The sequence below is a fragment of the Cnephaeus nilssonii genome (assembly GCF_951640355.1).
Source record: "Cnephaeus nilssonii genome assembly, chromosome: 16".
NCBI lineage: Eukaryota > Metazoa > Chordata > Mammalia > Chiroptera > Vespertilionidae > Cnephaeus > Cnephaeus nilssonii.
This window is the reverse complement of record NC_137087.1, coordinates 34,875,013-34,895,068: the sequence shown is the minus strand read 5'-3', so window position 1 is coordinate 34,895,068 and position 20,056 is coordinate 34,875,013. Positions and strand designations below refer to the sequence as shown.

The 20,056-nt window shown below is 41.7% G+C and overlaps 1 protein-coding gene across 5 annotated transcripts in view; it reads left to right on the top strand.

The window, feature by feature from the left end:
* SGMS1 (sphingomyelin synthase 1) overlaps positions 1-20,056 on the top strand; it is a 253,701-nt gene that overhangs the window by 117,890 nt on the left and 115,755 nt on the right. The gene's annotated exons all lie outside the window — the stretch shown is intronic.

The following is a 20,056-nucleotide window of genomic DNA, read 5'->3' as shown; positions in this document are numbered from 1 at the left end:
TTGATGGTCAAATTACAGTGAAAACACAGAGGGAGGTGGGGATAGAAGGAAGCGCCACATACTCAAAAATAGTTTTGTGTATAGTCATTCTGTCTTCTAAAGCGGGGAAGCTAATTTCAGGAATTTATTTTAGGGCATGTTTTGTTATCAGTCACTTTTCAGCCCTGCTCCTTCTGCCTGGCCCAGGGATCATGGAGACCCAGTGATGATAGATATCCGTACCGTGACCATGAGCCTTCCTAGGATTGGCTAAAGAGTTCTTTGAAAAATCAGCTGAGATCCCTCGTTAAATCTTGAACCACCAAAGAAAGATTTTAAAAATTATATATCATATACATAATCATTGAAATTAGAAAGTAATTTCAAAGCATTTTAACATAACAATGGTTGAAACAGTTTCCCCTTTAAACCTGAACTAATAAATCTAAACAAATTCCATCTTCAGAGCATGCCAGTGTTTTGAACCACTTCCTGGGGTGGGTGGTAATATTCTATATATATAAAACCCTAATATGCAAATAGACCGAACAGTGGAACAACTGAACAACAGAACAACCGGTCACTATAAGGTGTGCTGACCAACAGGGGGTGCACGTGGAACATGGTGGGTGTCAGCAGCAGATGGCAGAGCATGGAACATGGTGGACGTTGGCCACGGCGGGATGGTGGAAGGTGAGCAGGGGCGCTAAACCAAGACGGGGCGCCTGTCACTGTCATCAGGGTGAGCCTCTGGTGGTTACTGAAAATTCTTTCCTCCTGTGTGCCGTGGTCCCGCCCAGCACTTGCACCTGCTGCTTGCACCGGCCCCATTCGTACCTGCTGCCAGTGCTGAAGCCGCCACTCGCACCCGATGCTGGTGCCCGGTGCTGGTCCCGATCACTGAGCGCCATCAGCAGGTGCTGGCCCTGATCGCCCCTGAGGGCTTCTCCACCTCCCCCTGCTCTGGGTGGCGGTGGGAGCGGGGCTGCCGGCAGAGGGCACAGAGGATGGGCTGAGACCCGTCCCTGTGCCCACCGCAGCCTTGAGGCCCACAGTTCCTTTCAAGGTGCACGAATTTGTGCACTGGGCCCTAGTGGTTTTATAATAGCCAATATGGAGAGATGAAGACTGTCCAGAAACCTGGAGCCAGTAATGTAATTAAGGTTTTAGAGTGTTATTTTACATGAATGCTTCTCAGTGGAGTATATAAATAATGTGTCAACATTTTAAGGAGTAATTGAAAATGTAATAATATTAATGGAACCTGAATCAGAATCCTTATGTAGAGATTAAAAATGTTGATAAATGTGGAGTGCTTAGAAAAATGCCTAGTGCATACACACACACAGTAAAGGGTCTTTAAGTGTTTTGATGATGAATAAGCATCCTTTTGAGGTAATTCTTATTTTAAAATACATTTTTATGTGCATAAATGTAAAGTATGCATACATACATCTTCTTTTACAACTGCTTTAGGTTCCCACGTATATTATATTTTACTGTAAATTGTTAGTAAATTTATTGAAAGAACAAACTGACAACAGTTATTTGTAGGAATTTGGTTTACATGTTCCTAAGTCTTTCTCTCAGGTTCTGTGAATTTCAATGAGAAGCCAGATAAAGATGCAAAGTAAAAGATACCTAGACAGTCTTCATCAGGTTAAGTTTTTTTGGTTTTGTTTTGCTTTTTAATACAGTATGTGAAATTAGCCTAAGCCATACTTTAAAAGATAGCCCTTCGTTGTTGCTGGGGTCAATTCCTAGTCAGGGCACATGCCCGGGTTGCAGGCTCGATCCCCAGTGGGGGTCATGCAGGAGGCAGCCGATCAATGATTCTCATCATTGATGTTTCTCTCTTTCCCTCTCCCTTCCTCTCTCTGAAACCAATAAAAACATAAAAAAAAACATAGCCCGTTGTCATTAACTCTTTAACCCAAAGAACATAGAAAAGCAATTTTATCTCACAATATGCTTTACCCTTTTGCTATAACTGGATTAAGTAGAAAATTAAGTATAAAATATGTGACAAGCCCTTTTCAAATTGTGAAAAAAGGTGCAATTTTGTATTATGCTACCACTGTTTAATTTCTGACAGCCTGCCTGCTCTAGAGAATGTTTATATATTTACTAGAGGCCCGGTGCACGAGATTCGTGCACTGGTGTGTGTTGGCAGGGGATCCCTCAGCCCGGCCTGCTCCCTCTCGCAGTCCAGGACCCCCCCACTCCTTACCACCTGCTGAGGCTCCCGCCACAGTCACTGCACTCACCACCTGTGAGCCCAGCTTCTGGCTGAGCAGCGCTTGCGCACTGACCACCAGGGGGCAGCTCCTGCATTTGGAGCTGATGGTCAGTGCACATCATAGTGACCGGTCGTTCAGCAGGTTATTACGCTGTTCTGTCGATTTGCCTATTACGCTTTTATTATATAGGATATGTAAGAACATGCTTTTGTAGCTGCAGGGACAGTTTTGAGGTTTGAGGAGTATGTGTATAAATTGTATCAAATAAGATGATCTGAATAAATTTGGGAGGGACATGCATATGTAAAGTGCTAAATATGAGATCTTTTAGTGACTTATATTTTATGGTATTTTAGTAATAATGAAACCTTTCTCTTCCTTATCATCTGTTACTCATTTAGTGCTTATTACATGCCAGACACATGCTAAGTGCTTTATACAATTTTGCAGCTTAATTTTCCCACAAATTTAACACACACGTCTTCACAGCTCCATTTCACAAATGAGGAAACTGGGGTTTAGAGGAGAGGTACTTTATCTCAGAAGTGGCAGTTTCAGATCTGAATACAAAGATGGCTTTGTGCCCCCCATTTTTTTTTTTTTTTTAGCTCAACTGCATTATTAAAATTACCTCTCAGAAGACGATTATTCAGCATACTCATGAGAACCAGATTTGCTAATATTCTTAGCCAACTGCATAGGTGGGACAAAAGTTTAATTCAATTAACAAGTTTTAAAGTAAAAAAAAAGATAAAGAATTGCTATTTATAAAAAACCCCATAGCCAGATCGGCATGGCTCAGTGGTTGAGCATCGACCTGTGAACTAGGAGGTTATGGTTCACTTCCTGGTCAGGGCACATGCCTGGGTTGTGGGCTCGATCCCCTGAGGGGAGCATGCAGAAGGCAGCCAATCAATGATTCTCTCTCATCATTGATGTTCCTAACTCTCCCTTTCCCTTCTTCTCTGAAATCAATAAAAAATATATATACATTTAAAAATCATAAAATGACAAGTGTTGACAAAAATATGGATAAGTTGTTCCTTATGTTCTGGTTTGGGTAGGAATGTAAAATAATACAGTTTCTATGGAAAACAGTATGGTGATCCCTCAAAAAATTAAAAATATAATTACCATATGACCTAGCAATTCTACTTCTGAGTATCCAATAAAATTGAAAACGGGATCTCGAAGAGATATTTGCACATCCATTTTCATAGCAGCATTAGTCACAGTAACCAAGAGGTGGGAGCAACCCAAATGTTCTCTGATGGTAAGTGGGTAGATAAAATGTGGTGTATACAAACAGTAAAATGTTATTCAGCCTTGAAAAGGAAGGAAATTCTAAAAAATGTTGCAACATGGATGAACTTGAAGACATTATACTAAGTGAAATAAACCAGTCACAAAAGGACAAATACAAATTTATATTTATATAAAGTACCTAGAGTATCAAAATTACAGAGATAGAATGTAGGATGGTGGTTTCCAAGGGTGGGGTGGGGGAGGGGAGGAAAGGAGAATGCAGAGTTATTGTTTAGTAGGAACAGAGTTTCACTTGGGAAGGTGAAAAAGTGCTGGAGATTGATGGTGGTGATGGTTGCACAACAATGTGAATGTTCTCGTTGCCACTGAACTATATACTTCAAAGTGGTTAAGGCAGTAAATTTTATGTTAATTGTATTTTACCACAATTAAAAATTCTATCTAATAAAAGAGTAATATGCAAATTGACCATCACTCCAACATACAAGGTGACTGCCCCCATGTGGACACAAGATAGCCAGCAGGGGAGGGCAAATGGGAGGGACCAGGCCTGCAAGGGAGGGCAGTTGGGGGTGATCAAGCCTGCAGGGGAGGGCAGTTGGGCGGGACCAGGCCTGCAAGGGAGGGCAGTTGGGGGCGATCAAGCCTGCAGGGGAGGGCAGTTAGGGGTGACCAGGCCGGCAGAGGAGGGAAGTTGGGGGCAACTGGGCCTGCAGGGAAGGGCAGTTGGGGGGACCCAGGCCTACAGGGGAGAGCAGTTGTGGTGACCAGGCCTGCAGGGGAGGGCAGTTGGGAGCAATCAAGCCTGCAGGGGAGGGCAGTTAGGGGACCAGGCTAGCAGAGGAGGGTGGTTGTGGGGGGGACCAGGCCTGCAGGGGAGGGCAGTTAGAGTGACCAGGCCTGCAGGGGAGGGCAGCTGGGGGGACCCAGGCCTGCAGGGGAGGGCAGTTGGGGCGGGGGACCAGACCATCAGGGGAGAGCAGTTAGGGGCAATGAGGCTGGCAGGGGAGGGCAGTTAGGGGTGACCGGGTCGGTAGGGGAGGGAAGTTGGGGGGGACCAGGCCTGCAGGGGAGGGCAGTTGGGGGTGACCAGGCTGGCAGGGGAGGGCAGTTAGGGTTGACCAGGCCGAAAGGGGAGGGCAGTTAGGGGCAATTGAGCTGGCAGGGGAGCAGTTAGGCATCAATCAGGCTGGCAGGGGAGTGGTTAGGGCATGATCAGGCTGGCAGGCAGAAGCGGTTAGGGGCAATCAGGAAGGCAGGCAGGCGAGCAGTTGGGAGCCAGCCGTCCTGGACTGTGAGAGGGATCGGGCCTAAATGGGCAGTCAGACATCCCTCCAGGGCTCCCAGATTGGAGAGGGTGCAGGCTGGGCTGAAGGACAGCCCCCCCTCCCCCATGCATGAATTTTGTGCACCAGGCCTGTAGTAATAATTATAAAAAGGAAAAATAAATAAAGGATTGACGTGGTTGGCTGTGAACTCTTCCCTCTGAAGGATAAAAGAGATTTTTATCCCAGTCACATATTTTGCAAGTTACATTATTGCAACCCACCCAAATAGCATTCTTTGGGAAATCGGGGGTGGTGGGGATTCATTGAGACCTTGAGTTTCACTTTCCCAACCCCTAACTTGCTTGAAGTCTTCATTCTCTTCATTTTGTCCAAGCAAAATGAATGGGCTTTTCTTAGAAATCGAATTCCCTGGAGGGTGATACCAGCATACTTTCACTCAGGGTTTTAACAGCAGCTTGCTCAGCCTGAGAGGAAAAGCAACATGCAGAAATAACCCGGGGTTGGCATTCAGATGGGTAAACAAGATGTTTCTAAAATAAAACCTGTAACTGAGAGTCATGCTTTTCAGTTAAGCCCAGTGTTAGATGGTAAGTGGATGAACCATCTGGTGTGAACTGGTCAACTGAAGGTTGTGGAATTTAATCCCCAGTCACCTTTTGGTTTATCTTATAGAATCTCACTGGTTCCGAATTCAATCCCGAAAGGATTAATGGGATACAACAATGAAGCTAGGCTGTCCAGTCTCCTAGCTTTAACACTAGATGGCTTGTATGGATTGTAATACTTGAAGAGATGGGTCCGACCTTTCTGGTGAACGGACCTCATACCCTAGTGCAGAGTGGTCCTCATCAGGCATCTTTCCGTGTTGTGGGAAGTTCAACAAAGGAGTATAGGGAGCACCTGGCAGGAGGCCTTTCCCCTGTTTGGGGGGCAGGGGAGGAGAAGTGTGGGTGAAGCCAGAGTTCCCCAAGTGAATGATGGCTAAAGTGTGGCCCTGTGAGGTTGTTACCACGGCTTCTGGACTTCATTCTAACGGCAGACAGTGGGGCTGTTGTCCGTCGTCAGTGGGGACAGGAGGGTGGAAATAACCAGGGTGATTACACCTAGAGTGGAATTAGTGAGACCAAAAAGGAGGCTGCTGCCGGTTGTGCCTAAAGATCATGGCAGTGATATTAGCCAACATGCTGCCTATGTGCCAAAAGCTTTACGTGCCTTGTCCTCACTCAGCTCTGTGAGCTCTGGGTGGGTGGCATTCCAGTACCGTTTTTCAGATGAAGAAATTTAGGAGCAGAGAGGCTAAGCAATTTGCTGAAGGTCACACAGCTTGTACTGACTGGATCCGGGATGGTAGGCAGGCCTAGGTGCTGGTGGGGAGGATTGTGTTTCAGAAGGTCCAGAGGTGGTTGATTGCATTTAAACTGGGCTCCAGGAGCCCTCAGGTAGCTCTGGCCACGTCAGTTCCTTCTTGGAGAGATGACAGCTGCTATACCGTAGGAGCTGGCCTGGCCTGAGCTTTGTGGAGGGATGGGCCAGTTGGGGGCATTTGCTAGTGCTGTGGGCACCCGGGTGCCTGGTTGCTTTTCCGGATGGTGATAGTGGTGGGGGTGTTGGGCATAATGGGGGTGGTGGCAGAGGACACAGTGTGATTCTGTTTAGTAAGTTGGCTGTACGTTGATATTTATTGACAAGAGCAGGTTCCGCCAGTTCCCAGCATTTGGCTGAGGAATAAAGAACAGCAGACAACCAGCAGAGTGCTTTTGTATGATGTTTACTTTGTACAGAACTATGTGCTTGGCACAACCTGCTTGACAATACAGGTAGCAAGAAATTTATAGCCACTAACGGATTATTTATACCAGAATACAAAAAAACAGAATTTTCAAATGTTCTGGAGGCCTGTTTCTTGTAGGCGGCTGTGGAAAGTGCATACCTCATCTACCAAAATGTAGGAAAGGTGGTTAGCAGTTTTGTAGAGAAGCAAGGAACTGTGATTTTCCACTTTGTTTAAACAACCTACCTGCACTGGCCATGCTTATCATTGAATACATAGGCCTCAGTATTAAAGGAAAACTGACAGATAGGGAACATCTGCTATTTTACTTTTAAAAAAGGTTAAATTGTTTCTTTTTAAGTAAGGAAAAAATATATGCACATGGTTTAAAAAATTCCCTAAGCAACATAGAAGGTAGGAAGTGAAAAGCCTTCCTTTCATTCCAGTCCTCCCTTGCCTTCCCCAGAGTTAGTTTCAGTTTTGTGTGTATTCTTCCATCACGTTCTATGCAAACACAAACATTCTGAATACAATATGCACACTATTCCATGGTTTGGTCTTTCCATTGTCTGACACTTCTTGGAGATGATGACATATCAGCACATATAAGTTTCACCCATTTTAAAAAGTGGCTACACGATTCCCATGTATGGGACAACCAGAATTTAACCACCCTCATTTAGACATTAACTCTTTAAAAAAAAAAAAAAGAAAAAAAATATATATTACTGATTTTTTTACAGAGAAGAAGGGAGAGGGACAGAGAGCCAGAAACATCGATGAGAGAGAAACATCGATCAGCTGCCTCCTGCACACTCCCTACTGGGGATGTGCCTGCAACCAAGGTACATGCCCTTGACGGGAATCGAACCTGGGACCCTTCAGTCCTCAGGCTGACGCTCTATCCACTGAGCCAATCCGGTTAGGGTTAGACATTAACTCTTTTTAAAACAATATTGAGAGGTATATCCTTATGGTACATCCTTCGTTGTTAAGTTTTGTACATGCAAAGTCTTGGGAGGCTTTCTGTGGGCTTTGTGAAGCTAGCATTTGGACATCTGTTGTGTGGAAAACCAGTCACCTTTTAGAATTTAGCTTGTTTAACATAGTTTCCATCCCACCAGCAATTGTGTAAAGGAACTGGTTAATGCATCACTTCTATTTAAACATTTTCTCCTAAAAGTAAGGTATTTCAATAAGTGTTATTTCAGGCAGGGACAATTTAATTGTTAAGTAAGTCCCTCTCTTGATAGAAACAGCAGTCTTGATTCTGAGCCCCAGCACCCCATTAAAATCCAAAAACTGTAAGCTAACCATGATTGTGTGGGGGCCACTGGCTTCCCTGGATGCGGAGCGGAGCGAGTGGCCCCCACGCTATCATGGTTAGCTTACCTGAATGTGGGGAATGTGCCGAGTGGCTGTTAGGGGCGAGTCTTGAGCTTCCCAAGGACCTGCTCCTATTGTAGCCACAGCACTGTGTCGCTGCTCTGTTTTTCATCTGCACTTCTGTGTCACCAGTTCGTGGGTTATTTTTCTGCCAGCTTTGTGCATGTTAACCTACCTGAGGGGGTGTGCTTAAACTTCTTATTCATATCGATGTATTTCTGCAAATTTTTGCTTTTCATCACCTTTCTAAAGTTAAATCTTCTTAGGAAGATCTGAGGATGTTTCAAGAAACTGGTAGTGAGTTTTTGTTTTTGTTTAGATGTTTTAGTATTTAACCTGGTGTTTGGAACCTGGGCTTTGCCATTTCATTCTCTAGACCCGTGGTTGGTAAACTGTGGCTTGCGAGCCACATGTGGCTCTTTGGCCCCTTGAGTGTGGCTCTTCCACAAAATACCACGGCCTGGGCGAGTCTATTTTGAAGAAGTGGCGTTAGAAGAAGTTTAAGTTTAAAAAATTTGGCTCTCAAAAGAAATTTCAATCGTTGTACTGTTGATATTTGGCTTTGTTGACTAATGAGTTTGCCAACCACTGCTCTAGACTATTAATCATATTATAATTACCACAATTAAATTTTGGGACAAACCTGGAAATCTGTGTATACTGTACCTCATTGGTCAATCAGTTAATAGGTCGTATTTAAAAAAAAAACACACAAAATACTAGCCTACAGATTTGTTTGAAAGACAATTTGCTAAAATATCAATCAGTATCACCAATGAATAGGCTCTACTCCTTTTAACTAATTGTTCTTGTCAGTGGTGATCTGAGATGTGTATAGTTACTGAGCTTTTGAAAGTATATATATCTAACTTCTATAATGTGGGAGCACCCAATGAGCACCTATTAATAACTACCTCCCATAAATAATAACAGTTGCTAATTTGCATTGAGCCACTACTCATCAAAACCCTGCAACTTTTTTGGCCTGAGTTGTATGGATAAGGAAACTGAAGAGGATAGTTGAACACATAAGGGCCCACAGTTTGTAAGTTCCTCTGAGGAGCTGAGGCTCAGAATTAAATGACCTAACCATAGGCCACTAAAGGTCACACTGCTAATGAGAAGCCTCATAGTCTGAAATCCAGATTCTTCAGTGTTGCTCACAGTAGTTATCTAAGGCAGGACCTCATGTGTGGGCCTGTTCTACATATTTTAAGACATTTAGCTTCCCTGGAACCCACCCACTAAATGTCAATTAAGACCCCAATGACTGAGCCATCCAAAATGTCCCACATATTTCTAATGTCTTCTACCAGGTGTCATATTTACATTTCTTAATTTCATACTTATCTCTGACCATTATATTACATTGCCTCCCATGGGAATTTTTTAATCAACAGTAATCAAACTTGAATCTTGCTCATAATTTGGAATAGTTAGAATAATTAGAATAATTGTAAATGCAAATCATTTGAATATAGAATCACAGTTGACAGAGAGCATCCCACCCAGATCCCTGTTTTATGGATTAAACACATGTGTGCAACACACACACACACACACACACACACACACACACACACACACACACACACACCCCTTCTATCCACCGAGAGGCACAGAGATGGGGGAAAAGTCAAAAAATAAATTGGCAGGACTAGACTTAGCCCCTACTGAGGTGGGAGCCATTTCTTTGCATTACCGGTTTGCTTCAGGCAAATGGATTTGACTGAGCGGTGTTTATTTTCTAATGAGCGATTTTGACCTTTCAAAGAGAGCCACTTGGAGAGTTAATGTAATTGAATTGAAACAGCACACCATGGAACTGCAGGACAAGTTTGTGGCTATTTTGGAAAAAGTCTTTGGAACTTTTTATAATGCTGACGAAACTGGACACTTAGGGTGAGACTTGTCAGTATTCCTCTAGCAGGTGTTTGTGCAGGCTCTCCCACTTTTAAGTCGAATAAGAGGCAGGTCAAATAATCTCATCTAGACTAACTCTGGTGGTTCCTGTAGAGGGAAAGAATTTTTGGTGAATGAAAAATGTTACTGTTTGAGAACATTCATTTGTTCAGAAAACTTCTTCAATCCCTGTCGAGTGGCAGATACAGTTTTAAGTTCTGTGGATGAATTGGGTATAGATTTTGCCTGTTCTTTATGGTGCTGCTTCCATACTTTTTCTGTATCTTCAATAAAAGATAACTTGAAAGGATTACTTGATTCCTTAGGGAACCAGACAACTGTAATGTCCAATTTATAGGAACAAGGTCAGAGGTTAGTTCTGACAAACATACCCTCTCTTTACCTGACAGTACCACCTCATTTGTTTAATTGGATGCATATAGAATATGAAATGTTTTATGGAACAGATTTTTCTGTTTTGTTTTGTTTTATGGAACAGATTTTTTTTTTCCAGAACAGATTTAATAAAGTTGATTTATTATGTAGGGAAGATCATTAGATGATTATGTCTTTTTTTAAAAGGCATCTTTAACCTCACAGAATTGCTTGGACCTCAAATTTGGATTGTGGTTAATCAGTTAAGCCTCAGAGCTTGAGGAAACTATGACCAGTGCAGAAATGGTTTCTGATGAATGATGGGAGAGAATTTGCAGGTGTTGGACCAAACCTTCTCCAAATACCCTTACACAAATTTGGATGTGTTGAAGGATATGCATTTCATACTAATTGTGGGAAAGAAAAGTTCATTTGAATTGTTGACATAGGTTTTCATTAGTGATTCAGAAATAGAGGTTGTTTTGAAATCACCCAAGTCACAGTAGTAGGAAAACAATTCTCCTTCTCGTGCTTTCCCTTCTCCTTTTTAGTCTTCTTATTATATAGAGACTGGGACTGTAACTTGGGAAAAGTCTGACTTAATAACCCGCTGTGCAGACATTAGATTCATTTAGAGCTGTTTTGTCTCCTTTATTTTCATGAGGGAGAGACCACTCATTAAAAAGCTTGAAATTGGAGAACTCTTTAAAAAAATAAAATTAATAAAACAGAACAGATTTAGGGCATCTCCTGGGGTTGTTCATCCCAATTTGTGTACATACCGCTTGCATCCATAGCTATAGTGTATTGCAGTTATCAGTGTTCTTAATGATGACCTTGGTTCAAGACAAACATGTGAAATTGTGTTCTGGAAAGTCTTGTTTTAAAGTCAGGAAATGCCCAGCCAGCATGACTCAGTGGTTGAGTGTCGACCTATGAACTAGGAGGTCACGGTTTGATTCCGGTTAGGACATATTCCCGGGTTGCAGGCTCAAGCCCCAGTGTGGGGTGTGTAGGAGGCAGTGGATCAATGATTCTCTCTCATCATTGATGTTTCTATCTTTCTCTTCCTCTCCCTTCTTTTCTGAAATCAATAAAAAATACATAAAAAAATCAGGAAATAACTCCGGAAGTACATTTAAGGAGATAGGAAAGTGTTTAGGATGCAATTTGAGTGAAAACAAGTTTCAAAATAGTATGCATATTATGTTCTCAATTTGGTGAGATGTTACTATGTTTTTCAAAACTTTATAGTGAACACACACACACACACACACACACACACACACACGTGTGCACGCACACACACATCAGTGGACCAAATAAATTTTCCTGTCGTTGGGTTCCCTAAAAAAAAAGAACTAGGGAGAAATATTTCTAAATGGTAAGTGATCTGACTGAAAGGTAAGGTTTTGGTAATTTTTCTTGTTTATGTGTATTCTGATTTACTAATACCATTCAAAGAACATCTGTTACTTTTGCAAACGGGAAAAGTAAAAAAAATCATAATACATTTCACAAAGATTTTCAGTAGCTAAAAGAGAGAGAGAGAAAAAATCGGCCCAGACAGTCACTTTTCTTCTATCTGGACAGTTAGAAGAAAAGTTTCCATTATTTTATTTGATAACTATTTGAGAATTTGGGTGTCTCATGAAGGAAATGATGCTTTGTAGCCCAGGGTTATAACTACTTCAGTGATGCACACTTACGCCAGCAGGATGAATGAATGGATGAGTGATTCTTCAGGTGCTGTGCTTTTTAGTTTCTTTAAACTAAGGGAGAGGCAGGGCATTGTAGTGTCATTGTATATTTTAGATGAAAGATAGAGCAATTGAAAATAGTGTGAAAATTTCTAATATTCTATGTATATTTATATAACAGGGACACCTTGGGAAACAACTCATTTTAAGAATTTTTATAAGAAAATGTTAGTTCTAATTATGAATTTGATAGGATGTGTATTTATCATGGGACAGCCCAGGTTATAGATAATGTTTTCCAACACTGCCCCCAAACTGTCCAAAAATAGAGTCCTTTTTGGTCTGAAAGGGACTGCCTGTACTAGGATTGTAAGCCATGGAAAACAACCAAGAGACCTTCTCATAACTGACCTCATTGTATAGGTGAGAAACCTAGAGTCCAGAATAGAGAGGAAGTAGAAAATAATAAAACTGCATTTCTTTTAACATTTGACCTCAGATTTCTTAAGTGATCCGAGTTGTTTCTTCCATTTAGTCTAAGGAACAAGGTGGCTTTATTCTAACTACATTAATAATAGGTGGTTACATAAAAAAGTAACAAGTTGCTATGATGATGTTTTTCTTTTCCTTTTTTTTTTTTGGTTGGTAAAACCAGGCCAGTCTCACTCCAGAAAGGCAGGGGCATTGGGTTGGTGATCAGGAGGTAGGTGTGAGGATCTCAGGAACTGGCTTGGGTTCAGTTCTCACTTTCTGTGACAGACACGGCCCATGACCGTTGCTCTTACCCTAAGACCTAACTGGCAGCTTCCTTTAGGCTTCTTGATTCCGGTTCTTGAGGCAGAGAATCTGATTGGCTGACCCCATCTCTTTGGGGGTAAACACAAGTCACAGGCCCCTGGCCAGCCTATGAACGGCTGCTTCATGGTCAGATGTTCTTCCAGGCCCAGTCAGCTGTGGCTGTGTGTGTGTGGAGTTGTAGCAGGTGATACCGAAGATAGCAACTGAGCCTAAGGTTGTGGCAGATCCCCCAGAAATAGGGGTGGTGAACAAAAACCCTGATTTATATCTATTACAATAAATTAGTTAATTCTCCATTAAAAACATTTTCCATAATCTGCTTGGAGACTGTATTTAATATTTTAATTTGTTTCTATATTGGAATAAATTTGGGATTTTCTTATACCCCATCTTACATTCTTATTAGCCTCATTTAGGAACACAAAAGGCAGCTTTTGTTACTTGTAAAGTTTATTATGGTAGCTTGGTTTTACAATTCATGCTGAATTTTCTTTTGAAGCTATAAATTACTTCAAAGTATTTAAAAAGGAAGTTAGAAAATTCTTATTGTTCTGAGTTCCTTTAATTTCATTAAATATTTATTCTTCTCAATATTGAAAAAGAATCCAGGTTCAAAAGGCAAGGCATTTAGATTAGTTTTTAAAGTATTTATTAAATTGCTGAGCAGTACACACTGTTTGGGATATGACATAGTCTGTGCTTATGAGATGAGTTGAGAGATAGTGTGACTTTCAAAGGGAGGCTACTTGGACTATAGGAGATTAGATACACTTTAGAGAAATGTTTTAAAGGATTAACAGATTTTGATCTTAGTTAAAAAAAAATTTTGGATAGTGGCATAAGACTGTGTAAAGATGGTTTTAATGGAAGCTAAACTATAATCATATATTATGTGGAGGTAATTACTAAGCCAGAATTTATTGGATGCATCTATGATATTTAGAGAAAAAAAGTTTTTATTAAGTCAAAAAAGAGCATGTGGACAATTCCTCCATCATTGCAAATATATTTCCATTGTTGTTTCTAAATCAGGTGTACATATGGATTAGGAGGATGGAGAGCAGGGTTAGGGGAAGGACATTATAGGGAATTGCAGGAGCAAACATTTAGCAATGAATACATCTTTTGAGACTGGGTGGTAATCCAATTTTGAAAATAATGACTAAGTGTGGAAAGTAAAGGTGGATGAACCAGATGGCTTGACTGGGCTGAACTAAGAAACTTGATTTGATATAATTGGTAACAAACATGAATGGGGTTTTGTTAGGTGCTTTCCAACTCCTGTCGTAGGTAATGAGATCATTATAGGTGCAGATAAAGTGTGGCTCTTGCCCTTAAGGAGCTGTGATTAATGACATATGAAGAAGATTAGATGAACACATCAATAGTTAGAAAGTTATTTCTTTAACTTGTGGATTTCTCAGTAAAAGTTTTGGGAAACAGCGTCTTCTGGGCAGCCTGCAAATGGGGAAATAAGGGTTAAGATTTACATTTTAAGGTAGGGGTCGGGTATCTGATGATTTAATTAGAATGAAAAATATCTTTTTGGTTTGGAAAACTCTTTTGTGTCCCATACATGCTATTTCCCACCAGTACAAAGGAGAAGGCATTTTGATGTTTCACATGCTTGTTTTCAGGATTAAAATGAGCTACATAAACTTGCCTGGGGACTGTGCCTGGCGCCTACCTGGGAGTGCTCCTGCGCAGATGTTGATACTTACCTCAGTGGTATTAGGTACCACATAGAAGTGTAAATACTGGTTTACACGCTTTTCTCCTTGCCTCACGGAAAGCTCCTTCTGGGAAGCCTCTCTTTATATGCCCTGACCAATACATGTTTGCTTTGAGGTCACACGCAGGTCTTCAGCATTAGATTTCCATAGGAGACTGCGCCTTTCAGTCACCTGTTAAAAAACAAAATTCAACTGAGAAAATCAGATGAGTTATACAAAATGGAAGGTTTCTATAGCCAGAAAGAGGTCGGGAGTAAGAAGTTGCAAGGGTGGATTATTTCAGACAAGGACACATTCCCTTAGGGAAAGCAGGGGGGTTATCAGACAGATCACCTCCCTTGGTTGATCAGGAAAAAAGGGGGACACATGTAATACTTCCAACAGTAAATAATTATTAAAAAAATAAATAAAAAGTAAAATGCCACTCCTAAGGCAGGCTGAAGCTAGATTAGTTACTAAGTTTTGGTTTGGTGATGTAGTTTGGCCTGCTTCTGTTTTTTTTTTTTGTTTGTTTTTTATTTAATACATTTTTTTAAATTGATTTCAGAGAAGAAAGGGAGAGAGAAATAGAAACATCAATGATGAGAGAGAATCATTGATCGGCTGCCTCCTGCACGCCCTCTACTGGGAATTGAGCCTGCAACCCGGGCATGTGCCCTTGACCGGAATAGAACCTGGGACCCTTCAGTTCACAGGCCGATGCTCAATCCACTGAGCCAAAACCGGCTAGGACATGGACTGTTTTTGTTTTTAAGCACTTATAAGCTAGACATGTGTTGGCTGAGGCCTTTCAACTGTATTTGAATCCTTCCATCCTGAGAGATTGTGAAGGTTCTTCTCCAAGCAGAGGAAAGAAAGAAGAGGCTCACTTAAACTGTGTTTATTTGAGAGGTAGACATTAGAGGAAGAAAGCACTAACTTTGTAGTACTTTGGATTGTGTATTCTCTTAAATTAAAAATTCATTTGCTTAACATGCTGCTTATGAGTGAGAATGAGAAAATCTTCCATGATTTTTACTCTTCTAATAAAATAAAATTTTAATAGAAAAACAAAATAGAAATAGAAAAATATAATTAAATTTATCTTGTGCTGTTATTGGTCTCTAAATTATTCATGTCTAATTACATACCATCTTTTCCCTGAGAAGAAACGACCAAATTATAATTAGAATTTGGGAGAGGGCTGCCAAAAATGAAGCATGCCTGCTGCGATTTCTCTTCTTTTTAAAAAACCTGTTTTTATTGATTTTAGGGAGAGAGATGAAGTGAGAGGGAGAGAGAGGAACATTGATCTGAGAGAAGAATATCGATCAGCTGCCTCCTGCCTGCCCTCTACTGGGGATGGAGCCCACAACCTGGGCATGTGCCCTGACTGGGAATTGAAACGAAGACCTTTTGGTGCATCGGACAATGCTCAACCAACTGAGCCACACTGGCCAGGGCCCTGCTGTGATTTCTGTGTTATGTTTGCATGGTAGACATAGCAGTTGATTTCAGCTTTGTCTCCCCGTGGTGTTTTCTGGACAGCCACTCACTCAACCAGGTGGGTCCCAATGTGAAATCACTCCCCTCCCTGGTCTAGGAGGAAATAGCAAGCTTTGAAAGGACTGGCCATACAAATACAAACTTGTGAAGTGGGAGTTTGCCATGCCTTGCAGAATTATTTCAACCTCAGTCTTCCATTCCTCAGCCTCGCTTCTCATGCTTATTCCTTTCTACTCTTTGAACTTCTACATCAGTGTAGTTTTTCTGGAGAGGAAGCCACTGGCAGTAAACACACCGGAGTTTGAGTATTGCTATACCAGAATGCTTGTGAATAAGGGAAAGGTACCCTATTCTCTCCCACTTCCCCTAATATTCTTCTGAATGTCATTGGGTTAATGCTACAAAGATTTTTGCCTTACTGTACTCAGATTTAATTGAGTGTTTAGAGCCATAGCCTTACATGTGTAATTTGCATATTTTTTCCTGTAGATACTTTACTTGCAAGGATAGCATAGTTAAGTTGCTCATTAACTAGTCTTGGAAAGAACTCCTATTGCATCTTCACGGCTTGTGTCCACTGTAAAATTCAGCCTGCCGCTCTTCCTGTGCCTTCCCGGTGCACAGTATAAAGACATCACATTGGCAGTTATCTAACCTATGCAGAGTCCACCCAGACCTGTTTTGGTTTCCTGTCCTCAAGCCACTGGCTAACAACACACTTCCCGATCTCACTGGAGGAAGATTGTCAATATCCTTTACCCAGGACTTAACAAAAGCAATGTGAAACCAAAAAATAGTGAAAGAATCATGATGTGATTTGGAATTGAAAGGAGATTTGGTTGCTTTCATCAGTAAGCCAGAACTCTCCCGTGCCTTTGCTATCCAACAGGCATGATTTGGAAACCTTTTCTACTTCCTCACAATGTGAACTTGGGTAGGTTTTTGACCTTGGACAATTTTGCAACTTTGGACAAGTTATGTAACCTCTTTGGACCAAATGTCTGCATTTGAGAAGTTGGGGATACGAACCCTACTTCCTTTGCAGGGTTTGGTGGAATTAAACGTAAAGAATTTCATTCTATCTGACCATCACAGCTATTGTCATGGACATATTATTTTTGATGTATTAATGAGGATGCTGGAAGGCCTTTTTAGCCACATGCCTTTTAGTCGGTACATCAGATATAGTCTTATGTAACTTATTCAGATATTTTATTTCCTCTACCTCTCAAGTAGCAGTATATAAAGTTCTCTTTTTGGACTGTATTCTCATTTTGGCTCCTGCTTTTGGAAAGCATTAATGATAGCGTTAACTATGTTAGCGGGTTGGCATGTCATTTGAAGGTGGCACTATCATAGGTTCCTCAATGATTTGCTGTTTAATTTGCCTCTCTGCATCTGTGACTTTCTCTGAGGGACATCATGTTCTTTTGATTTCCCCCACTGTAGTGTGAAAGCATGCAGAGCGATAAAACAAGTTAACATGTCAGAAAATCTGACCTTGTGAAGTGTAAAGATTTCTTTTAAATGTTTCCTTTGAGCTACAGAAAGATAAGATACAAGAGACAAAACCTTCAGTTTTTTTTTGCTAACTCAGAACACTTTGTGGACCCCGAATTACTTGGTTCTTTTCCTTTAAATCATTTATTGGTGGGAACAATACAGTCAGTATATTCTGTATCTAAGTACAATGGCCTCTTTTCTGTGAACATTTTCCTTTTTGGTTTTGGTGTCTCCCATCCTACATAGAAGCTGAAAAGAGGAGCAGGGTGGCCTCTTCCTCTCACTGTTGAACTTTGGGTTCCATACTTCAGTTTTGAAACTTAATCTCTGTATCTGTTTGTGGGCTTTATAGCAATTGGGAGGTCAAATGAGATGATGATACATCAGTAACTTAGTTTAGCTTCTAGCACATATTGGCTTGGTTATTATCTTTATTTTATACTAGATGACTGGCGCATGAAATTCATGTGTGGGTACGGTCCCTAGGCCTGGCCTGCGATCAGGGCCATCTTCCCCAGCTGCCCACAGCTGGCCCCACCCCCCGCCGCCACCCACCCCCAGTTCCCCATTCGCCATCAGGTGATCGGTGCCTGACGGCCGGGGGAAGGGACCGAGAGGTCAGCTGTTCCCGCCCGCTTGCTGGCCCCGCCCCCGCTGCAGGTGGCCATCAGGTTATCAGAGCCTGCTGGCCGGGGAAAGGGACCAAGAGGTGGTCAGTGCACCTCATAGTGACTGGTCCAGCGGTCGTTCTGGTCATTCTGCCGTTAGGGTCAATTTGCATATTACCCTTTTATTTTATAGGAAGGGTGTGTTTTTGTACCTACAGGAAGGAGGTCCAAACTCCCTCTGACCTCCTCCCCTCTTCCTTCTTATCTATCCCCTTCCCCCATCTCACCCTCAGCAGTACATTCATCCTGGACAGCACTCTTCCCTTCTATTTATAGCACAAACCAGCTTCTCTATCCTACAGTCTCTGGAAGACTTGCAGGTCGACCTCAAACAACCATCTAACCAGTCAAAGCACCTTCCTCAGACACATCCACATCCTTCGGAAATAACACCTCCTTGCACTCAGTGACTACCTGCTTCTCTCTCCCTAAAGCATTTTATTTGGGCCCAGATGTTGGGACTCTTAGACTGTCAGAGAGATCCCTGTAAAATAATGCCTTTTCCAACAGGCAAAACTAGTGTGGTATTCGAAGTCAGGGCAGTGGTGTCCTCTGGGGAACAGTGGTGGTCCCACATATGTGTTCACTGTAGGAAATTAAGGAAGCCAGCCAAGGTTTCTGTCTTTTTCTGTCTGTCTGTAATACATCCATTAATACAAATGTTTCTTAATTTTTAAGGGAACTGCTCTTTCTGCAGATATCATAATTCACATCTATATATTTTACAACTACAGTCACATGCTGCATAACATGTTTCAGTTGGACTGTGTATAGGATGGTGGTCTCATAAGATTATAATGGAGGTGGATTCCTTTTGCCCAGTGAGGTGGTAACCATTCTAATGTTTTAGGAAAATTACTGTTTTGTGCCATCTCAGTGTGTTAGCAATCTCTACAAATGCCTGAGGGCCCAGTGAGCTTCCCACTAACACCCCCCTTCCTAAACCAGGGTTACAACTGAACTGACTGACCCTTGTGGTTTTTACATTGTAAGACACCCTTTGGCAATAACCATTAGGAAACTTGGAGAAAGTGTTTCTTACTTGAGCCCACAAGGCACTCCAGGAGGTACACGGCCAGGTTGAGGTTAGAGAGAGTACTTGAGCTTGAGGTTCTGCTTTTATTGGGGTAGGAGGATGGGGTCTGGGGTTTCATAGGCTCCCTCTTTATTGGTCAATTTAAAACATAACAGCAGGAGTTAAAGCTCAGGAAGAGAGAGAAACAAGTATTTCAAATGGTCAGTTATCTAAATCAACCAAGATCTCTAAAACCAAGGAGGCGGCCTGGTTGTTTTGTTGTGTTTTGTTAATTTTATTTTTTATCTAGTCCTGTGGCCTGTGGCTGCAATGTGTTGATCTGAGATAGGCTCCCTTGAAGGCCTGCCTCTCTGAAGTGGAGGCCTGGGCCAGGCCATCAAAGCTTAAATCTGACACTTGCGTGCCAAAAAGACAAGCCAGCTGTCAGGGATTACACCACAATCACTCCTGTTTGTGGTGGTGCTGGTGTAAACACACCGACTGTGCTGCCAGCCTATAAAGGTACAGTGCACACAATGACAGTCCAGTCCATGTGGCCTAGGTCTGTGTAATGCACTCTGTGACATTCGCAACTGACGCATTTCTCAGAACATGTCCCTGTTGTTAAGTGGACTTGATCTTCACATACATGTTTTCAAAGGGTCATATTTCATTTTTAGTTGAGGATGTCTTTCATGAAAGTAAATGAGGAAGCATTTCTAACCCTTGAAGGTGATGTGGGTTAAGTCTATAAGCTCTTGGGTCATACATGTATGTATATGGACTCTAGTTGTTCCACTTGTTCTTGTGTTCTGGTAAAAACGAAAATGTAAACATGTTGCTATCCCTTTCACCCTACAGTTTTAATTCTTATAGTTTGAAAAATGTACTTTCTTGCTACTTTATCTTTCTCTATATTGTCAATTAGCAGTTATTTACCTGAATG